Genomic DNA, 21,735 nt, shown 5'->3' on the forward strand with positions numbered 1-21,735 from the left:
CAGGATACTACAGTAGACACAACTTCAGGATACTACAGTAGACACAACTTCAGGATACTACAGCTGACACAACTTCAGGATACTATAGTAGATACGACTTCAGGATACTATAGTAGACACGACTTCAGGATACTATAGTAGACACAACTTCAGGATAGGTACTACAGTAGACACAACTTCAGGATACTACAGCTGACACAACTTCAGGATACTATAGTAGATACGACTTCAGGATACTATAGTAGACACGACTTCAGGATACTACAGTAGACACAACTTCAGGATACTACAGTAGACACAACTTCAGGATAGGTACTACAGTAGACACAACTTCAGGATACTACAGTAGACACAACTTCAGGATACTACAGTAGACACAACTTCAGGATACTACAGTAGACACAACTTCAGGATACTACAGTAGACACAACTTCAGGATACTATAGTAGACACAACTTCAGGATACTACAGCTGACACAACTTCAGGATACTATAGTAGACACAACTTCAGGATACTACAGCTGACACAACTTCAGGATACTATAGTTGATACAAATTCAGGATACTGCAATAGACACAACTTCAGGATACTATAGTAGACACAAAAAGAAGCAAAAAAGTTCATATGAACATATATTCTATCTCGCTTTGCTTAGTGTCAGTCTGTCCGTATGTGTTAGGACCTGTACTTAAAAATACCTTCTACATATAATTACTTTTTTTCTCACCCGAGTTTAACAAATTTGCTATTGTTAGTTTTTTTTCATTAAATTTTCAATCAATAATTATTCTTGCAATTTTTACTTGAGATTAAACTTTTGGGATATTAAAGTTTGAAACATTTCAAATGCCGCCATTTTGAAATGGAACGTGATAATAGATTAAATGTTTTACACTTTTCCTTTTAATTAGCTTTACATAACTGCCAAGTTTCATATCATCTGTTTCAACGGCTTCTGAGATATGGACAGACACATATGGACAGACAAACATTAAAAGAAGCGAGATAGGACATATGTTCATATGAATTTTTTTGCTGGTTTTTGTGTCTACTATCATAGCCTGAAGTTTTGTGCCAACCTTTTGTGAAACAACCTGTATGTATACACGATTTCTTATGGAACTTGCTTGTAATATATGTCTCGAAAACTGTTCCAGATACAAAAAGATTGTTGATTACAAAATGTTTAGGAAACAGTGTAAGCATCCCATCCCACTTTATTTTATTCACTATGTACACAAACAATGTAGTTTATAAACTGTGCATTTTTTACAGTTTAAACGGCTTTTACATTTGAACGACATGCGTACTGTTCTGGGCAATGAAGTTGGACGAGGTATTGTTAAGATAAATCTTTGTATCAAAGTCCAACTCGTTTGGTTTTTGTAGATCAGGGGTTCACAACCAAAGATTATATATGTATATTTATAAATACGAACTCTCCGATAGTACTTTGGGGATCTTCTTCGGTGATTATTATACTATGTTATAATAGTATAACATAACAACAAACAAAATTATAAAAATTTGAGAGGAATATTAAAAGTCGATAAACACAATTGTTTACACCTTAAAAATGACATGCCAAAAATAATATGGAGAAATATTTTAACTGTTTAAGACATTATTAACTGCGAATCACAACAGTAAAACATATTTTTTAATCCATGTGTCAACATTTTTTTATTAAATTTACCGATTATTCTTTAAAAACTTTAACTTCATGCCACAATGCAGCGTTATATGAAATGTAATATACATTTTATTATATTGTATTACGATTCACGACTGCAATAACAATAAATAGGCCTAATTTGAGTCATTTTTATCTTCAAACAAATAAAATCTATAAAAAAATATAAACAGATAGGCGGAAAGCATATAATTTCAGACCAATGTTTATATTACATTGTTTGACGTTTTTATGCGAAGTACAAATTCTTAAACTATTACCTGGGGAGTTCGTAGACATCCTTTATATATATAAAAGCTCAGTGAAGTTGTGTAGATATTATCCTTAAGTGCTACTACCTTGAGGACAACTGCAATAGACTGTCGTTTTACACAAAACAACACCTTAAACTAATGTTCACCTTCCTCTTAGCGCAGCGCCTGAAATTTGACGCAGTCACAAACTTGACTCCTGCACCTGATGAGACAAGGAGTGAACCCATTCACCTAGATTAATACTCCATGTTTTAGTCTAAGCGTCTCTGATATCGAAACGATGTAAAGAGTCCGTTTTGAGCTTCTTCTTCGCTGACTTGGACCGATCTCTCAGACGAACATAACTCCAGTGTCCAGGAGTTAAGTATGTGACAGCGCCAGGTTCTAGATGCTGCACTAAGAGGAAGGTGAGCTGGAGCTAAACTAAACATTCACTTAGGTGAACGACCACACGTTACCTATGGTCCTGTGGTTTAGATCACATTGATATAAAACACTTTAAGGAAAACCTTTGCATACAGCGTAACAAAGACAATGGCACAGTTGTAATTAAGATAAATAAATAACGTTGCCGTTGTATGCTCGAGGGTAAGGTGATCTGTTTATTTTAGATTTCCTTATTATCTTCCTGGTCTTACAGATGAATATTGTTTGTGAGAACAAAAAAACAACGAGGAAAGTTGATTGTGAAAACACAGCTATTGTTAATTGGTGTAGATAATTTTATTTTCAGGAGTAGTGCAACAGAATCTTGGAAGTTTTAGAACATAAAACTGTCATTATAATGAGTCCTTACAATTATTATAATATTAACTATTATAATAACTCTTAAATTATTCAACTTCTAAAACTGATATTTTTAAAATTACGTATGGTCCCAAAACTCCACCCTGTTACTCCATCAGTTACCCCTTCCTTGCTGAGGGGGGAGGGTGTAGGATTGATCTATTAAAATCTAAAATGTAAGCTAAGGTCAAATTCGTGGTGATCAAAATTTCTTAATGAGACGTTAAAGTAACCGGTAAAATATTTAATATGTTTTTTACAATTTTTTAACACTATTAAATATTGTTTTGAATATGGAATAAGATAAGTTGCATCACTTTATATAGGGTAGAAGTTGAATTCTGCATAAAAAATTGTAATTCAGTGCTTAATTTTTTCATAAATTGAAATATTTAAATATGTATGTTATCGTTCTGGTAGATTAAGACTCTTTTAGGTGATGTAATTTGATGCCATTATGATATAATGTGATGCATATGATAATATTATATCGTAAATGTACTCAATAACCAATTCGTTTATTGCCAAAATCATGATATGGATAGCCATTCGTGAAGATAGATTACTAAACCAAGCACTATTTATACAGATACAATGATTTAAATGGCAGAAATCGCTATTTACAGCTTAAACTAAAATAATCATAGTAATCTACATTTTCTGTTCCCCTATGTATTCCCAGACATTGTATTATTCTTCAAAACCAGAAACTATTTACCCAGAAAATCCTCATCATCAGCTACGGTTTTCAGGCTACGAGAATCACTATTAAAGTTTTGGGATATATAAACAGATTTTATGCTTGACTTACGAAAAGCTTTGTGTGTTCAAAGTAATCCTCTCCAGCGTAAATGCGCATTTTAATTCGGATTCTCACTTGTTGAAACCACCCAGTCACTCAATTTTCGAAACAGAGTCAAAATTGATTGGATCAAATCATCTATTTTGGCATCCGAAAAGCGACCATCGTCCAAATGTTTCGTCACATTGAAGTACAGCCAGAAGTAAGACGTAGCGAGATCAGGTAACTCGGGGGATGGGGGCGGGGTGCTCCATAGTTTTGATTCATTTTGGGCCAAATAGTCAAACAGAATTGGGACTAGTGCGATGCAAAACTAAACCCTTGATGTTCACCCTGAAGAATTGTGGCAAGCATTTTTAAGTGAACCAACTCCTGTGGTAGTCCTTGTCCTTGCTTTATTGCCTTTGACAGTCCCGTAATCCTGAAGAAAACAGCGTCCATTACTCTTTTCAATGGTAATTACTATTTCACAGATTGTTGTCTCTTGACAGTTTTTGTGGATAGCTCGTCTTCAAATACCCTTGCGCGACTCTCTCCTCGAGTTGGAACGTCATGAAATTGTTCTGTGCGCCTCATCATCAGTGAAAATTTTGGAACATTCATGTCCACCATTATTAAGCAGTGGCTGATTCTCATACGCTCAAGTTTTCTGTGGTCATGTGTTTTAAATTATGAGATTTCCTTGGAAAAAAATTGTCTGGCCAACACCTTGTGCACTGCTGAATTTAAGCAAAACTTCAATCATTAAATAAGTGTAATGTCTGTCCTCTTAGATCAACGTTTCTTGAGTGCCTGCGGAATTTGGTCTTCTTGATGAACGTTTGCTGTCTTCAAGCGAATTACGGCCCCTTTGAATTTCCGAATACCGCCTAAACAATGGCACGACGCATCACAATCAAAGCCAATTTTGAGGTATTCAATGTACCTATCTTGAGAAAATATAAAATCATAGACCGAAAATGCTCCTTCGATGACTCTGTGCTTTCACAAAAATGATGTTCGAAAGTACAGATCAACAAAAGTTCCTGTCACGTACATGCCCGCTTGAACAATCAGATAAGAATGATCTGACTATCCCACTGGTTTCCGGTATCTCAAAAACTTCATCTTATACATCATGTAAAAAAGCTGAACAATTTACGACTTCGATTTGTAAAAAAGTAGGTTATTGTTGGCCAACATAAGGAGTTTGCAATGTTAAATATGTATATGTGTGTACGTGTGTGTTCGATTTAGAAATCAATGAAAACTCTGTCGACTAAACGAGTATTTACGCAAGAAAGTAGCCAAGAAATAATTGGGGGGGGGGGGGGTACAGACAACTAATATTTTTCCGTAGTGGACAGAGAGTGAGGCCCAATTTTCTTGATCCGTTTCTTTGCAGAGAACGATCTTTCATCAGTACATGTCAGTAATAATGAATTATTTAAATAATAATAATCGTTTACTAAAAAAGTAATTAAAAAATTGAAATTTTGGGGCCTGACCCCTTGGATCCCCTCGCTGGCTACATCCTTGTATATACATCTTTCTTCAAGCCTAACTTGACAAACACGTATTGACGTCGAAATAACTTAGAAGAATAAACAAAGAATATTGCGGTAAGATATGTTTCTATCACATATGATATGACTATGATACGACTAATAATATATAGTGTCAAAACTTAAAATAGAGTTTTATGTTTTAGTGAATTTTTACTTCTTTTCGTCAGTAATTTGGTTTTTTAAATCCTTTGGATTTTATATAATCCTCTGTTCATATTTTGATAACGTCTAATAACAAACAGAAGAACTGTCCTATTGTTTCTCCTGTGCCAGGTGAAATGTAAAGAAGTTTGGTATAAAAACAAGCACGCGTGAATAATGATGTCAGCCTTTGTAACATTGGACTGGCTGTGACTCGTATTTATAGAACAAACAAGGCAATGCTGGTGGGAACGGCCACTAGCGTTGTGCGCCTGTATGTTCCCACGTGCTAATTGTAGGCTACATTCCCCACGTGTGCTGTTAATTAGATAATTTATTACTTTTATTACATACAGCAATAACAACATATTACTATTTTTGTTAATCCAATATACGAAAATGTGATCGTTATATGTACATTTAAATAACTCTATAAATATTGACTAACGCTACGTTCAACGTTTGTTTTTAGCGTTGTAAGGAAACAGAATTTTAACAGGCATTTGCCATCGTTCAGTGAAAAAACAACTAACACTATGTTTCAAAATTTGCAATCTGATCTCTTCCTCAGGTGAATACCTACAGTCTAAGGTTAAAATACACTAATCATACCAGAGCTTTGTGGCGCAAATCAGTCAGTGATCACTACAAATATATTATTATTAGAACTGAATTGAAGAATACATGCGACAATAGCTCTGCACTGCCCGACCAACCACAAAAAACTGGTGCAGTCCTCAGTGGTTAGTCGTTTAGTTCCCCTCCTGAAGAAGAGATGAAATTGAATATCTTGAAATGAAGTGTTATTGATCTTTTGTTGCAAGGGACGTTGGCAATTGTCCGAAAAAATCTTGCTTACCAGACAATTAAATTTATGTTCCATTTTTGAAATGTATTACGAAACCGTATATACTCGTATTTTGAGCTTGGTGAAGAGACAGAAGGGTACAGTATGTTTTAGTACATATACTATATTTAAAGGTTAGTCATATAGGAAAACATGAGATTCGTTATAAGATAGAAAATCTATGAGACAGACTTTGAACCAGCTAAAATCATTAGTATTTATCATGTGTGTACCGTTATAATCTCTAAGGGACAAACAATTATCTATTCTATTGCCTCCACACTTATAACTTGAAGTCTAGTATGATCGGAATTCGCTTTTACCTTAATACATAATTAACAATATTGACCACGCAAGGAACAAACGCTTGTGTCTCGCTAGTTTTGTTTATTATATTGTTCTCATATATTTATTATTATCTGTTGCTATTTTATTAGATCTTACTACCTTATTAAATCGGCCGATTAATGTTATTTTCAGTACGTTTTAATTATTATCGTGACAACTTTTTTGTTATGCTTATTATTGATAAGAAGTTGTTATTGTAATTCATACAGTTGATGAAACCAATTTGTTACAGGCTTCCTGTGTCGTTTCAATGTATTACCACTCTTCCTGAATTTTATGATTTAGCTAGTGTAAGCTTAGTAATGCTTTATATTGTACCTTTCTTTGTTCGACACATTTTGTGTAACATTTTTTACTTATAATGTCCTGGAGTTTTCCACGAATAAATATATAAACGGTGAAAACAACAATCGAATAATCATAAATTATATTGCATCCCAAAATTTTAAATTGAAATTCAAAACTATATATCTGAATGAAAATGCATGAAAGTAACATTTTTGTCACTTTTATCTGTATTTTTGCTTACCATTCTTATATTTTTTTAATGTGAAATCAATATATTTGCGAAACCTAATGATTTAATTCGTCAAAGCTACAAAAAAACTTACGATATCCTACTTGTACCTATATAGGATACTTCGGTATGGTGTATTCACTAGATGTATAATATCATGGTAGCATTTGGTTTTACAAGTAAAAATGTGTTTGCATCTCAAAAACATTTTCATTTCTGATAGCAGATTGTTTGAATATTGAGTGTAGCTCCAGTCCACCTTTCTCGTATTGCAGCGTCTGAAATCGTACTCCGTCACAGACTTGAATCCAGATTCAAGAATTTCAGACGCTGCATAAAGAGAAAGGTGGACTGGAGCTAAATGCATCCTTAACACTGATTCAACCTTACGACCATAGCTATGTAATTTTTTGAAGATTTTTTGCGAGAATAAAACCTCAATACAAATAACTTAGATAGTATGTCTTGTAAAAGATAAAATCTAAAACGTGCAAACCTCTGTGAGATCCAACAGATTTTAGAAAGAAATCCTTAGTAAGACAGGTATGTCGACGTGTAACTGAATATGATTATTTAAAAAGAGAAGTACCTTATACCTCATTTCCTTGTAAAGTACAAAACTGGTACCATTTAAAACGTACATTATAATGTATGACGGATATGTAAAATGCATCCATATATTACACGCTCTGCCGTGTAAACAATGGACAGTGCACGAGACGCGCGCAGCGTGTTGCCTAGCAACGCGGCGTCGTTGCCATGGCAACCTGTACACGGACCATCTCACTGTTATGGTACTTGTATCTCAACACTACCAGGTGTTACACTGATCTAACAGGTCTTCGCTACGTATCGCATCCGACATTAGTGTAAGGTATTGTATAGGCACTGTTATTGTTATTTACATAACATGTTATTTATCTGTAATGAACACTACAATTCCTGGTTATAATTTGTCATTATAATTCTTTATTGAAACAATTGCAGGTATTTTCGTTGAATTTTTATAATGAGTATAGAAGACCACCGCATGAATTTAAAGAAAGTTCCAAAATATCTTTTGACATTACTTTAACATTAAATTAGAGCCGTTAATTGAGTAGACAAGGATTTATTTAATTGATGTTAATTTAACATTTTAATTTTGTTTTTGTCACTTTCCTGTATTTGCTTTAATAATTAAATATTTGTCTTTAATAAATTAAATATGTTTAAATATTAAATGTTAAATATGCGGATTAAATATGTTTTTCATTTTTGTAATCATAAATATTTGTAACAAATTTTCTTGTAATCTTAATTCGTAGACGATGTTTTATTCCATAACGATAACGTGCAATATTCACGAATAATACTCTGGGCGAGATCGTCGTCATTATGTCTATTGAGGTTGAAATTGAGGTTTTGACTACTTTTGCAAAACCAAAAAATAGATCAATACTGTATTAATTATAGCTTTTTAAGATTAATCGTGTGATATAAAGTATTTTTAAGGATCACATTTATAGTTTGTTTTACTAAAGAAGACGGAGCCGAGTTCCGGCGACCTCTCTCACACCCTAAACGTCTCATTTAAAGCATCTATCACATTACAATATATACCTATATTACATTTGAAACAATTTTTTATTGTTTTTTTTAGTATTCAAATACGTATTAGATGGGAAAGAAAAAATATTTTTGTGCATTGTGGTATCGAAAAATATGGAAAAACACAGTTTTCCGTTTTAAATTTAAGCTCTCTCCAATTTAAACCCTCATTATTCAAAAATTATTAATTACACAGGATTTTTATGAATGTCACTTAAAGAACGACGAACTGAAAATTGAGAGTTTCAAGTTAATAATTAAAGATATAATTAATTTATTATAAACACTTACGAAATCGGGTATTAGTTATCATTTCGAGATTTTGAAAATAATGTACGATGCTATACGTACTGGATATAAATACGTACTATAGTATTAGTGTTTAATAGAACACGTTTGATTATTAGTAAAAATTTGTTCCCCGCTGTGTGGTTTTATACTTTTTATGTTTATTTTTTTTGCATATGATTCATGGCAGTAAATAGCACTAGCGTTTACTAGAGTTATACTTAATATTTCTTTTCACGCCATGTTTGTTCTAATTGGAAAAAGACATGATATATGTTACATAATATCTGTTCCATTCCAATCAGCTTTTAAAGTGGTAGTATTTAAAATTGTGTTGAATATTTAAATATAAATTTTCGGCGATAACTGTTACTGTCCATCTTTATATTTCGACTTCTGCTGACGTTTTGACTGCTCGAGATGCTCCAGGACTGGAACATTTGAGTGAAAGGATTCTCTATAGACCACCTTTTGCCATTTTTCAATTATCAATCTTGTTTACAAATTGGAGGTGCTCTACCATGATTGGTTAACAATCATTTACGATTCGATCAATGCCCCAGATACTGTACAAGTATGTACACAGAGTGAAATTTCACTGAGCCACAATTGCAGGACTATCAATAATAATAGTAATTTCTAGATGAAATTACTAATTATGATACTCAAGCGTTTGAGATCGGATTTTCATCGCTGTGTTCTCCTAATCGAAAGCTTTAATTTCATCTATTACTTGACTTAAACTTGCACTTAATCTTAAGTGCAAGAATATCTATTCTTCTGATTCTTTGTGAGCCGTCCTTTAGAAGTTGAAAATAAGATATTTGTAAGGATAACAGGATTGCGGACATTTGCTATCGTTATACAAAAGGATAACTCAATATTTCGAGGATTGGATTCTGTCCTCTTCGTCAGGTGGGAGAGGTTAATACATACAAAAATAAAGAACAGAAATGAGAAAAAAAGGGAAAGAAAAGGGTTCAAAACCCACCCAAATGCAGCATGAAGTTCAGTCCAGACGTTGTCACTCCAGAGGATTACATCAAAGTTTAAACAAAGAAGATATTTGCATAAAAAGTAGATACTTATGTATAGTATTTGAAGTGTCAAGTATTAATGATTTGTTCAACAAGTGTTAAGCCGTCCCCATATACCTAACATGGTTGTCAGCTACGGTGGTGGCATTAAACTGTTCTAGACCTAATCATGTTCACAATTTATTAATTACACTAAGAGTTTATTATTGAACCTGTACACAACACTAGTATCCACTTAAAAATTATTAAGTCTTTCGCTTTTCATTCAATTTGAAATTACTCACTCGCGGTTCTTAAACATGTCATCAAATCGTGTCATTTAAAAACCTTAAAATGATGTAGTTCCTTAGTGAGTATATTACAATAAAAATTACGAAGAATAAAAACATTTTAAAATGCTGTCTTATAATCCAAAATGAATGAAAGAAAATGTAGGGTGGTTTTAAACATTTTAAAACTGATTCCTATATTTGGAAATGGTAGCAAAATTTTGAAAAGATAAATTCATAGTTTTAATTGCCACTAAAAGTATACGAAGTCCCTCATTCGTTTAAAATTATTTGTACAATTAACAGTTTTGCGTTACCATGGCAACATAATTAAAACGGACACCGTGTGTCACATAAGGAAGTAATTTATTAAATTGCATTTATATGAACGTTGTGCATATAAAGCGCCTGCAGACTCACTAGAGTCAAAGTGCTTTTATAATGAAAATTGTTTTCAGTGTAAATGGTGACATGTGTGTTCACATGTTGGAATTTAATTTAACATACTGTAAGCAGAAATGTTACAAGAGGTTTTAACTGTTTGTAATATATAATCTAATTATATATTGTCCTAAACACTCCAAGAACGTAACCAGGAAAATATTTGGAGGGGGATCCAGACAACTGATGTTTTACCGTAGTGGACATTGAGTGAGGCTCCATTTTGTTCCTTAAAAAGTTCTTAATCAGTTTCTTTGTTGGAACGACCTTTCAGCAGTACATTTCAGTAATACTGATTTATTTAAATAATAATAAAATAGTTTACTAAAAAAGTAATTAAAAATTTGGGGGGGAGTCCGGACCCCTTGAATCCCCTCACTGGTTACATCCCTGAAACACTTCAGGTTAAATCGGAGGTAAGTAATCTGTCACGTCAGTTAGTCTGTAAAGTAATTTATTTCCTAATAGTTTCAGACGAGATTGCAACCAAGCAGTTAACATGATTAAATAACGGTTCTCAATCTATGTTTCATTATTTAACACTTTCCACTTGATTAATTGGCAGAATGGCGCCACACTAGTGGCAGCCGAGTTCGTCTTGATCACTCTACATCGCATGTATATACTCGCAATGTAGTATATTTTGCTTATGTCCATGTTGATTATTCAACATCAGATGTCTATGAGAGTATCTTCCAGTTATGCAAATGTGGGTTATGACACATCAGAAGGCTATGTATGAGTAGGCTCTTCCACGTACAGTATGTCTATGTTGATTATTTTACATCAGGAGGCAGTGCGTATGATGCTCTTCCACGTACAGTATGTTGTAGATGGAGCTTATATTGGTACTGATAAACTTACTTACATTAAACCAATATTTAGCACGTGCGCATGATGCTCTTCTACGTACAGTATGCCTATGTTGATTATTTTACACTAGGAGGCTGTGCGTATGAGGCTCTTCCACGTACAGTATGTCTATGTTGATTATTTTACATTAGGAGCCTGTGCGTTATGAGGCTCTTCCACGTACAGTATGCCTATGTTGATTATTTTACATCAGGAGGCTGTGCGTATGAGGCTCTTCCACGTACAGTTTGCCTATGTTGATTATTTTACATCAGGAGGCAGTGCGTATGATGCTCTTCCACGTACAGTAAGGCTATATTGATCATTTTACATCATGAGGCAGTGCGCATGATGCTCATCCACGTACAGTATGTTGTAGATGGAGCTTATGTTGGTACTGATAACTTACTTACATTAAAACATTAAACCAATATTTAGCACGTGCGAATGATGCTCTTCTACGTACAGTATGCCTATGTTGATTATTTTTACATCAGGAGGCTGTGCGTATGAGGCTCTTTCACGTACAGTATGCCTATGTTGATTATTTTACACTATGAGGCTGTGCGTATGAGGCTCTTCCACGTACAGTAAGGCTATATTGATCATTTTACATCATGAGGCAGTGCGCATGATGCTCTTCCACGTACATTATGTTGTAGATGGAGCTTATATTGGTACTGATAACTTACTTACATTAAAACATTAAACCAATATTTAGCACGTGCGCATGATGCTCTTCTACGTACAGTATGCCTATGTTGATTATTTTACACTAGGAGGCTATGCGTATGAGGCTCTTCCACGTACAGTATGCCTATGTTGATTATTTTACACTATGAGGCTGTGCGTATGAGGCTCTTCACGTACAGTAAGGCTATATTGATCATTTTACATCATGAGGCAGTGCGCATGATGCTCTTCCACGTACATTATGTTGTAGATGGAGCTTATATTGGTACTGATAACTTACTTACATTAAAACATTAACCAATATTTAGCACGTGCGCATGATGCTCTTCTACGTACAGTATGCCTATGTGATTATTTTACTAGGAGGCTATGCGTATGAGGCTCTTCCACGTACAGTATGCCTATGTTGATTATTTTACACTATGAGGCTGTGCGTATGAGGCTCTTCCACGTACAGTATGTCTATGTTGATTATTTTACATCAGGAGGCTGTGCGTATGAGGCTCTTCTACGTACAGTATGCCTATGTCGATTATTTTACATCAGGAGGCTGTGCGTATGAGGCTCTTCCACGTACAGTATGCCTATGTTGATTAATCTACATCAGAAGGTAATGAATATACTATTATGTCCATTTTGATAATTCGATATTATGTTTTAATGAGTTTGTCTTTTCCACTTGTATGTTGATTAATGAAGATGTGTCTACAGTTTAATCTATTCCATTTATTAACCACGTTGATTAGTCTACATTAAATATCTATGAGTTTGTCTCTTTCCACTTGTATGTTGATTAATGAAGAGGTGTCTACAATTTAATCTATTCCATTTATTCCCACGTTGATTAGTCTACATTACATATCTATGAGTTTTGTCTCTTCCACTTGTATGTTGATTAATGAAGAGGTGTCTACAGTTTAATCTATTCCACTTATTCCCAAATTGATTATTCTACATTACAATATCTATGAGTTTAGTCTTTTTCACACTTAATGTTGATTAATGAAGATGTGTCTACAGTTTATCTATTCCACTTTATTCCCACGTTGGTTAGTCTACTTTACATATCTATGAGTTTGTCTCTTCCACTTATGTGTTGATTAATGAAGAGGTGTCTACAGTTTTCAATCTATTCCAGTTATTCTCACGTTGATTAGTCTACATTACATATCTATGAGTTTGTCTCTTTCACATTGATTATTCTACATTAGGTGTCTATCGATTAGTCTATGTTAATTACTGTACATCAGGTGGCTATGGGATAGTCTATTATACTTATACCCATATTGATTACACTACATCACGAGAATATATGATAATCAATTCGAATTAGTTATATGTTTTTTATTCTACGTCAGGTTACTATGATGTATTCTTTTGCACTAATCACGGCACAATTTTCCCAAAATAAATACAAGTCAGTTGGTTATGTTTCCTGCTCGAACCCAATAATAAAGGCACAGCTCCAATGCTTATTATAACTTACTTCAAATTTCAAAGTATTTTACAAGCGTTAGAAAGGTTGCTTTTGGAATATTAATTTAGAGTCAAACCGTGTCCAGTTCATAATTATCCTTAAAAAGTCTAAAAGTGAAACAAATGTTTTATCACTTGAATTGGTTGACCATATCAATAAACATGTCAAGTAAAGATAAAGTAAAACATCAAAGGACAGTTCCTCCAATGAAACAGAGAGTCTGTCTTTTAACATGGACGGTAAAAAAGGATAAAAAGACGATTCCTGAAACACTAGGGCGACAGTTTACTTTGAAGTTTCCAGTGTTATTTTTATTGTTGTGTTAGTGAACTGACTCGTATATTAAATATTTCGTTTTTACTGTTAGTATATTTACTCTGAATTGATTTTAACGCTACTGCCATAAAACACATAAGATTTTAACCAAGGAACTCTATTAATTAGGTGAAATAACTTATAATTTCCCTATGCGTTTTTAGTGGTAATAAACTTTTTGCTTTTAAACAAAATTGCTAATCTTGCCTAAAAAGTTCTGATAACTAAAATTATAAAAATTAAGAAAAAAATACTAACATCATAGGGTAAAATGTACTTTGTCATCCAGTACAATGTACATTTTACACCAACTGCAATTCAACGAATGTCATATATCAAATTGTGTTATACCTTTTATATCTGAAATCCTGTTATCCTGTCATGCCAAATTATCTGTAATTTTTACGTATTGGCCATACGTCTAATCATTGAAGAATTCGTATGACAGAGCATAGGTTTGACATTTTTCATCAAGAAAAATCATTGCCAAAAATAATCAGAATCAATATTATTCCATAATTTACAAAAATCTACTATTCCACAAATATATTTGGTTAACAAAAATCTCACGTAAGCTGGAATTTATCAAATGTTGCGTTCTGTGTTTATATATATATATATATATATATATATATATATATATATATATATATATATATATATATATATATATGTGTGTGTGTGTGTGTGTGTGTGTCTTGCTTCTTGTTTACTTTTTATTTTGTTCAAATGTTTTAACAGTCATTACTATATATATATTAAATATATGTAAAATTATATCAAAATAAAAGGTAAACAAGAAGCAAGAAACAAAATATATATAAACACAGAACGCAACATTTGCCATATATATATTTTTTTTTTTCAATAAATATTGAATCACAAAAAGTACTTGCTCCGCCGGGACTCGAACCTGGATCTCTCACTTGCCGTGTGAATGTGCACCAAAAATTAAATAAGGCTATTATTGCCATTTATACAAATTTAATTAGTGTAAACAAAAGTAGTTTTACAGGTATTTGGTCTTCCGATCATTTGTTAGTTTAGTTATTTAAACGCATATGTGACAGTTACGGCCAAAACTATATATATATATATAGTTCACGCCTAAAATCTTAACTAGTTTCTAGAAACTTTAAACTAGCAAAATTCCTCCTCCATCCTTATAACGCTTGAAATCTCCCATGCTTCGAAACATTCCTGGACGTCTTCTTTTACTATTAATTCCTTAATGACTTATTTTGTGAAGGGATTAAAAAGTTGTTATAGCTTCCACTTTGGCTTTCTCAAGTTATAACTTCCTTTTGAGTCATTATAACGAAGTTGATATAACCGTCCTCGTAGTTGTATCAACAGTTTTCCGGACGGGAAATTCTATCTTCACTTTTGGTGTGATTAAAGTCGAGATACAACTACTCTGCTATAGTTATAAATAACTTCATTATTGTGGAGTGTGAGGACAGGCGCAGTACACGTATTCTTGTCAGTTGTCAATCAGCTTTACGACAGCGATGTTTGTGCACGCAAGGAAGAGAAGAACATTCAGTGAAAGAAGAGTTTTGAATAGGTGCAAGGAACTGATGCGACTTGAATCAGAGAACATTGATTTTTTAACATAAGAATTTCTCCTTCTTAGCGATGAAACTCGGAGAAGAGCACTTTCTCGTAGACAACTTATGGAAATATTGCTGCGTCATACTGCTGAGCCAGGGTTTCAGGGTGGAGTGGCAAAAGATTTTGGAATAGACCGTTCAACAGTGTGTAAAAAACATCAAATATGTGATGAAACTTATCATGGATAAAGCTGAGACCTGGATTCACTTTCTCGTCACAGTTCAATAAATAAACAATGCAAAGTTTATCACTAGACTGTTCACACATTGAAATAAAAAACTATGAAAGTTTTTAGTTTCGTTTTTTCTTATATTTAGATGAATATAAATCGTAAGGGTCCACGTTTTTCATCACTCGTTTTCCTCAAATCGGATTATTAAAAAATGTTTTCCTTAGAGTTGATCGAACATCTCAATATGTTATCGTATAACGCTCAGACCCGGGCCTGAGTTGAGCGAACATTTCAATATGTTATCGTATAACGCTCAGACCCGGGCCTGAGTTGTTTCAAAAAAGTGTATAAAAAAAATTGTGAAGTGCCAATAGAAAGCTCCAAATTCATCCCACAAGGTACGCAAAGGGGTATTGGTCTGCTATAAGACACACATAATCAATTCCATGTTTACATCACCAACAATCAAAACATAATGTGTATCGTTAAAAATACACTGCACTGAGTTTAAATGATCATGATTGTCTGGTTTCTTCGTTATGTATGAGCAAAGCCTATCACTCGTGGGGCTGAATGAGTCATGTTGTCTGTGTTTTCTTACGATATTTAAAAAAACGAACTGGCCTATATAATTGAAACTGTACACGAAGCTTCATTTCTATATAAGGAACATTGGGTTAGATGATAGTACACGTCACGCCACGGGGTTTGGCTGAGCGTTACCGAATTGTTTTACATTGGTCTTATGTAACCATAATGACTACGAGACAATATCAGAATTAATACATTTTTTAAACTCAATACACCCATAAGAGATTCAATCATGTGACATACGAGTATAACACATGTAGCCCGATAATCATAAAGCAACTACGTCATTTTTTACGACTTGCTGTGTAGACTTCTGCTATTTAACACTGATATGAAACCCAATGTAATGAACAAATGTGAATGTATTATTTTACAAAATATTTAGAGAGAGATTTCATATGTAGACTTTTGTTATTTAAACACTGATATGAAACCCAATGTAATGAACAAATGTGAATGTATTATTTTACAAAATATGTAGAGAAAGATTTCATATGTAGACTTTAAATTTTGCACGAAACTTCATTTCTACAAGAATGAGTTCTATTCGTGTCAACTCTATTTTATATGATGTTTTGTCTGTCTATCTGTCCCCAGGACTTCTCGAGATTGAAATGAGCTATACATTTTTAATTTTGCATGCGACCTTAGAAAAGCCTTTTACGACACGTAGTATGTCGTACTCTTACCTTGTGTGTAGTAATCGGTAAAGAAAAACAAAAATAATTTAGAAAAATTGGTCGTGTTTCAGAATTGATAAGTGCTAAATTGTACACAGTTGAAGTAACGATGCACTTGTGGTTGACGAAGTGTATTGCTGTGGACGCCATGTTTACTTCGTCACTCTGAGATGTAGGTGTTCATTAATGACTCTAAATTGTACACAGTTGAAGTAACGATGCACTTGTGGTTGACGAAGTGGATTGCTGTGGACGCCATGTTTACTTCGTCACTCTGAGATGTAGGTGTTCATTGATGACTCTAAATTGTACACAGTTGAAGTAACGATGCACTTGTGGTTGACGAAGTGTATTGCTGTGGACGCCATGTTTACTTCGTCACTCTGAGATGTAGGTGTTCATTGATGACTCTAAATTGTACACAGTTGAAGTAACGACGCACTTGTGGTTGACGAAGTGGATTGCTGTGGACGCCATGTTTACTTCGTCACTCTGAGATGTAGGTGTTCATTGATGACTCTAAATTGTACACAGTTGAAGTAACGATGCACTTGTGGTTGACGAAGTGGATTGCTGTGGACGCCATGTTTACTTCGTCACTCTGAGATGTAGGTGTTCATTGATGACTCTAAATTGTACACAGTTGAAGTAACGATGCACTTGTGGTTGACGAAGTGTATTGCTGTGGACGCCATGTTTACTTCGTCACTCTGAGATGTAGGTGTTCATTGATGACTCTAAATTGTACACAGTTGAAGTAACGATGCACTTGTGGTTGACGAAGTGGATTGCTGTGGACGCCATGTTTACTTCGTCACTCTGAGATGTAGGTGTTCATTAATGACTCTAAATTGTACACAGTTGAAGTAACGATGCACTTGTGGTTGACGAAGTGTATTGCTGTGGACGCCATGTTTACTTCGTCACTCTGAGATGTAGGTGTTCATTAATGACTCTAAATTGTACACAGTTGAAGTAACGATGCACTTGTGGTTGACGAAGTGTATTGCTGTGGACGCCATGTTTACTTCGTCACTCTGAGATGTAGGTGTTCATTGATGACTCTAAATTGTACACAGTTGAAGTAACGATGCACTTGTGGTTGACGAAGTGTATTGCTGTGGACGCCATGTTTACTTCGTCACTCTGAGATGTAGGTGTTCATTGATGACTCTAAATTGTACACAGTTGAAGTAACGATGCACGTGTGGTTGACGAAGTGTATTGCTGTGGACGCCATGTTTACTTCGTCACTCTGAGATGTAGGTGTTCATTGATGACTCTAAATTGTACACAGTTGAAGTAACGATGCACGTGTGGTTGACGAAGTGTATTGCTGTGGACGCCATGTTTACTTCGTCACTCTGAGATGTAGGTGTTCATTGATGACTCTAAATTGTACACAGTTGAAGTAACGATGCACTTGTGGTTGACGAAGTGTATTGCTGTGGACGCCATGTTTACTTCGTCACTCTGAGATGTAGGTGTTCATTGATGACTCTAAACTGTACACAGTTGAAGTAACGATGCACGTGTGGTTGACGAAGTGTATTGCTGTGGACGCCATGTTTACTTCGTCACTCTGAGATGTAGGTGTTCATTGATGACTCTAAATTGTACACAGTTGAAGTAACGATGCACGTGTGGTTGACGAAGTGTATTGCTGTGGACGCCATGTTTACTTCGTCACTCTGAGATGTAGGTGTTCATTGATGACTCTAAATTGTACACAGTTGAAGTAACGATGCACTTGTGGTTGACGAAGTGGATTGCTGTGGACGCCATGTTTACTTCGTCACTCTGAGATGTAGGTGTTCATTAATGACTCTAAATTGTACACAGTTGAAGTAACGATGCACTTGTGGTTGACGAAGTGTATTGCTGTGGACGCCATGTTTACTTCGTCACTCTCAGATGTAGGTGTTCATTAATGACTCTAAATTGTACACAGTTGAAGTAACGACGCACTTGTTCACTCTAAATTGTTAATGTAGATGAAGTTTCTTCAATTTAACTTGCGTTACTGAAGTCAAAGCCCGTCCCGTTGTCAACCATTCCACATCCTCTTCACCTCCATTGTTGTTTCTATCCTGTACAAACAGGGGAGGGCTAACGCAATACATGAGTGAGTTTGTTTTGCCCCGGTTAAACACACAGTACCACTCTCATAAATTGAATTCCGGTATTCACTCGTCGCTTGTATTAACGTTAATTGGCTGAGCGTTAGCGAAGCCTGTCGCACGAGGGCCTGGACAAATTTTATTTCTGTTTCTCTGCACAATATTCATAAAACAAACTGACCTATAGAATCCTTTGCTCGAAGTTTGTTTTCGACGATGGAAGGACTGTGAAGGAAACAGTACTTTTCGAACATTTTTTCTTCGTTCACTGACGGGAAATGCCCGGAAAAACTCTGTTTCCCTGACCTATAGATTTTGCAATAAGCATAATTCCTATATATGCAACATGGAGTTCAATGATGGTCCATGTCACTCCATGGGATATGGCTGAGCGTTAGTAAATATTTCTCTATTGGTTAATGGAAAATCGCTGAATAAATAAACTTATAAACGGAGTACAATTCTATGAAATTTTAACATGCCACATACTAACACGTGACTTAAAATTTTTCTTCCAGTGACGATTCAGCGAAATTATTACGGAAAAATAAAATTTTCAAGCAATGTAATTTTTAAAGAATTTAAAAATTGGCTGGAAGTATGAATCTATTAAAATCCAACGGTAAGTCAGAACCTCAGTCAAAATTTCTGTTAAAAAATTCGAGAGAGGATTGCCTGTGTCAAAGGAAACCCAAACCTTACATATCACACACAGGTAAGTAACTAGACTATGGCAGAGCTGTCAAAAGTAGTACTAGGACTGGCCATCGGGAAGCGCTATGAAACAAATTTACAGTGATGCTTCTGTATTTTCTATTTCCAGTACCTTGATGTTATGATAGAATAGCGATTAATTTATCTCTTTCCCCAGGAGGATTCACGTCTGGCTGGTTTACACCTTCCAGTTGAACTCGCAATGGGTACAGAAAAAAAACCGATGGTCACTTCAATCTGGGCAACCTTATGGATGGCCTGAAGCGGCACATCACTAACCGCAAATATCGAGATTCTAGGGTGTACGGGCGGGAGTAGAGCGGGAGATGACTGTTGGAGTGGGTGGGGTTCCTTAACCCTTTTAATGCCAGACATTTTTTCAGTGACCATGCGAAAAATGCCAGCCTGTTTTCAAAAAGTACATGCGAAGAATGCCAGGCCCTTTTTCCATAATTTGACGACTATTTAAAAAAATGTATAACTTTTTTATTTATTGAAGGGAATTATCCATTGAGGTGTTGTTTTTTATGTAATAATGTGGAGTGTTTAAATAAAATTAGTATTAAAATTTTTACAATTTATATTTATATTTGTAAAAATCAAAAACAAAAAGTTAAAAATAATGAGTTTGAACATATAAAAGTACCTTTATTATTAGGCTTAACTAAAAAGTAATTAGTGGAAATTGTACTATATTTATTTGTTAACACACACACCAAATTTGAAGAACTTATTTTGAAAAATAGAGAAGTTACAGCATTTTATCGAAAACCTTGTAAAGTCCACATTTTACAGTAAAATTCAATAAGACATATTTTGGTCAGTTTAATTCAAAATCATTTTATTTACACGTCTTGTTTAGCCCAATGTATAAAATTGGTTGTTGAAATAATAAAGAAAGTAGGTTACATAAAATTAAAATTCATTATTTACAATATAGGGTACATAATTTAACACTTGTATTTGCAGAAGCACAAATATAATAATATAAACAAACTGAAATAAACAAAAGAAAAGCACGAATAATTCCCATTAAAACATAACCTAGCAACAACGTATTACCACAGCAACCAAAGACGCTCACTGAATGATTGGACGTAAATGAGGTTGAAAACAGCTTATATACGTCATCACATGTTGATCACAGAGTAAAAAAGATTTTATTGTATCAATAGTAGTAGTCTCTAGATACAGTATGCAAAGTTTAGTGGCATTTGGTCAATAATTAAAACTACAATATAACAAAAACCGGACGAGCGCCCCAAGCGCACGTCGGCATTTTTCGTAAAACCTAGTGACGTGCGCTCGCGGCGTCAAAGGTTGGAAAATTCAAAGACTAACTAAATGTTCTTAGTTTAACTGTAATATGTTAATGTAGTTGTGATTCACTTTGTAAATTTGTTGGTCCAAAAAGGTCCAATATGATTAGAGTTTTATTGTTTTATTCAGTTGGAGGTGCTTATTCTTCACATCAACAAGGTATATAAGCGCTGATTCAAGGGGGGTGCTAAATCAGCACATGGACACGGTCAAGGCGCTGAATTAGGACCCCCCTACTCGAAGGAGGTGCTTATTCAGGGCATGGACACGGCCACTGCGCTGATTTAGCACCCCCTTTCGTGACGTCAAAATGACGTCATTAGCGAGGGGGTGCTATGTCCAGGGGGTGCTAATTCAGGCGCACCTTCTTGCTAGCCTAGACATAAAGGCGTGCCACTCCCCCTCTGCTTCGACTGGAGAGGCTGGTTCAGGGCTGGCTTCTCCTTCTTCCTAGTTGACATGACTGTGACTGAGACAAATGTAATGTTCGCGTTGCCATCATGGTTATCTACAAGATAAATGTGAAATATTTCGCTAATGCTCAGCCAAGCCCCGTGGACTGACATGCAGCGGTATCGAACTCAGTGTTGTCTGCATAGACGCGAAGTTTCATCCAAAACTCCAAG

General features: G+C 34.7%; 1 protein-coding gene across 1 annotated transcript in view; it reads left to right on the top strand.

Moving 5' to 3' along the window:
* LOC124367379 (ras-related protein Rab-37) overlaps positions 1-21,735 on the top strand; it is a 275,711-nt gene that overhangs the window by 47,581 nt on the left and 206,395 nt on the right. The gene's annotated exons all lie outside the window — the stretch shown is intronic.

Source organism: Homalodisca vitripennis, chromosome 8 (genome assembly GCF_021130785.1).
Source record: "Homalodisca vitripennis isolate AUS2020 chromosome 8, UT_GWSS_2.1, whole genome shotgun sequence".
NCBI classification, from domain to species: domain Eukaryota; kingdom Metazoa; phylum Arthropoda; class Insecta; order Hemiptera; family Cicadellidae; genus Homalodisca; species Homalodisca vitripennis.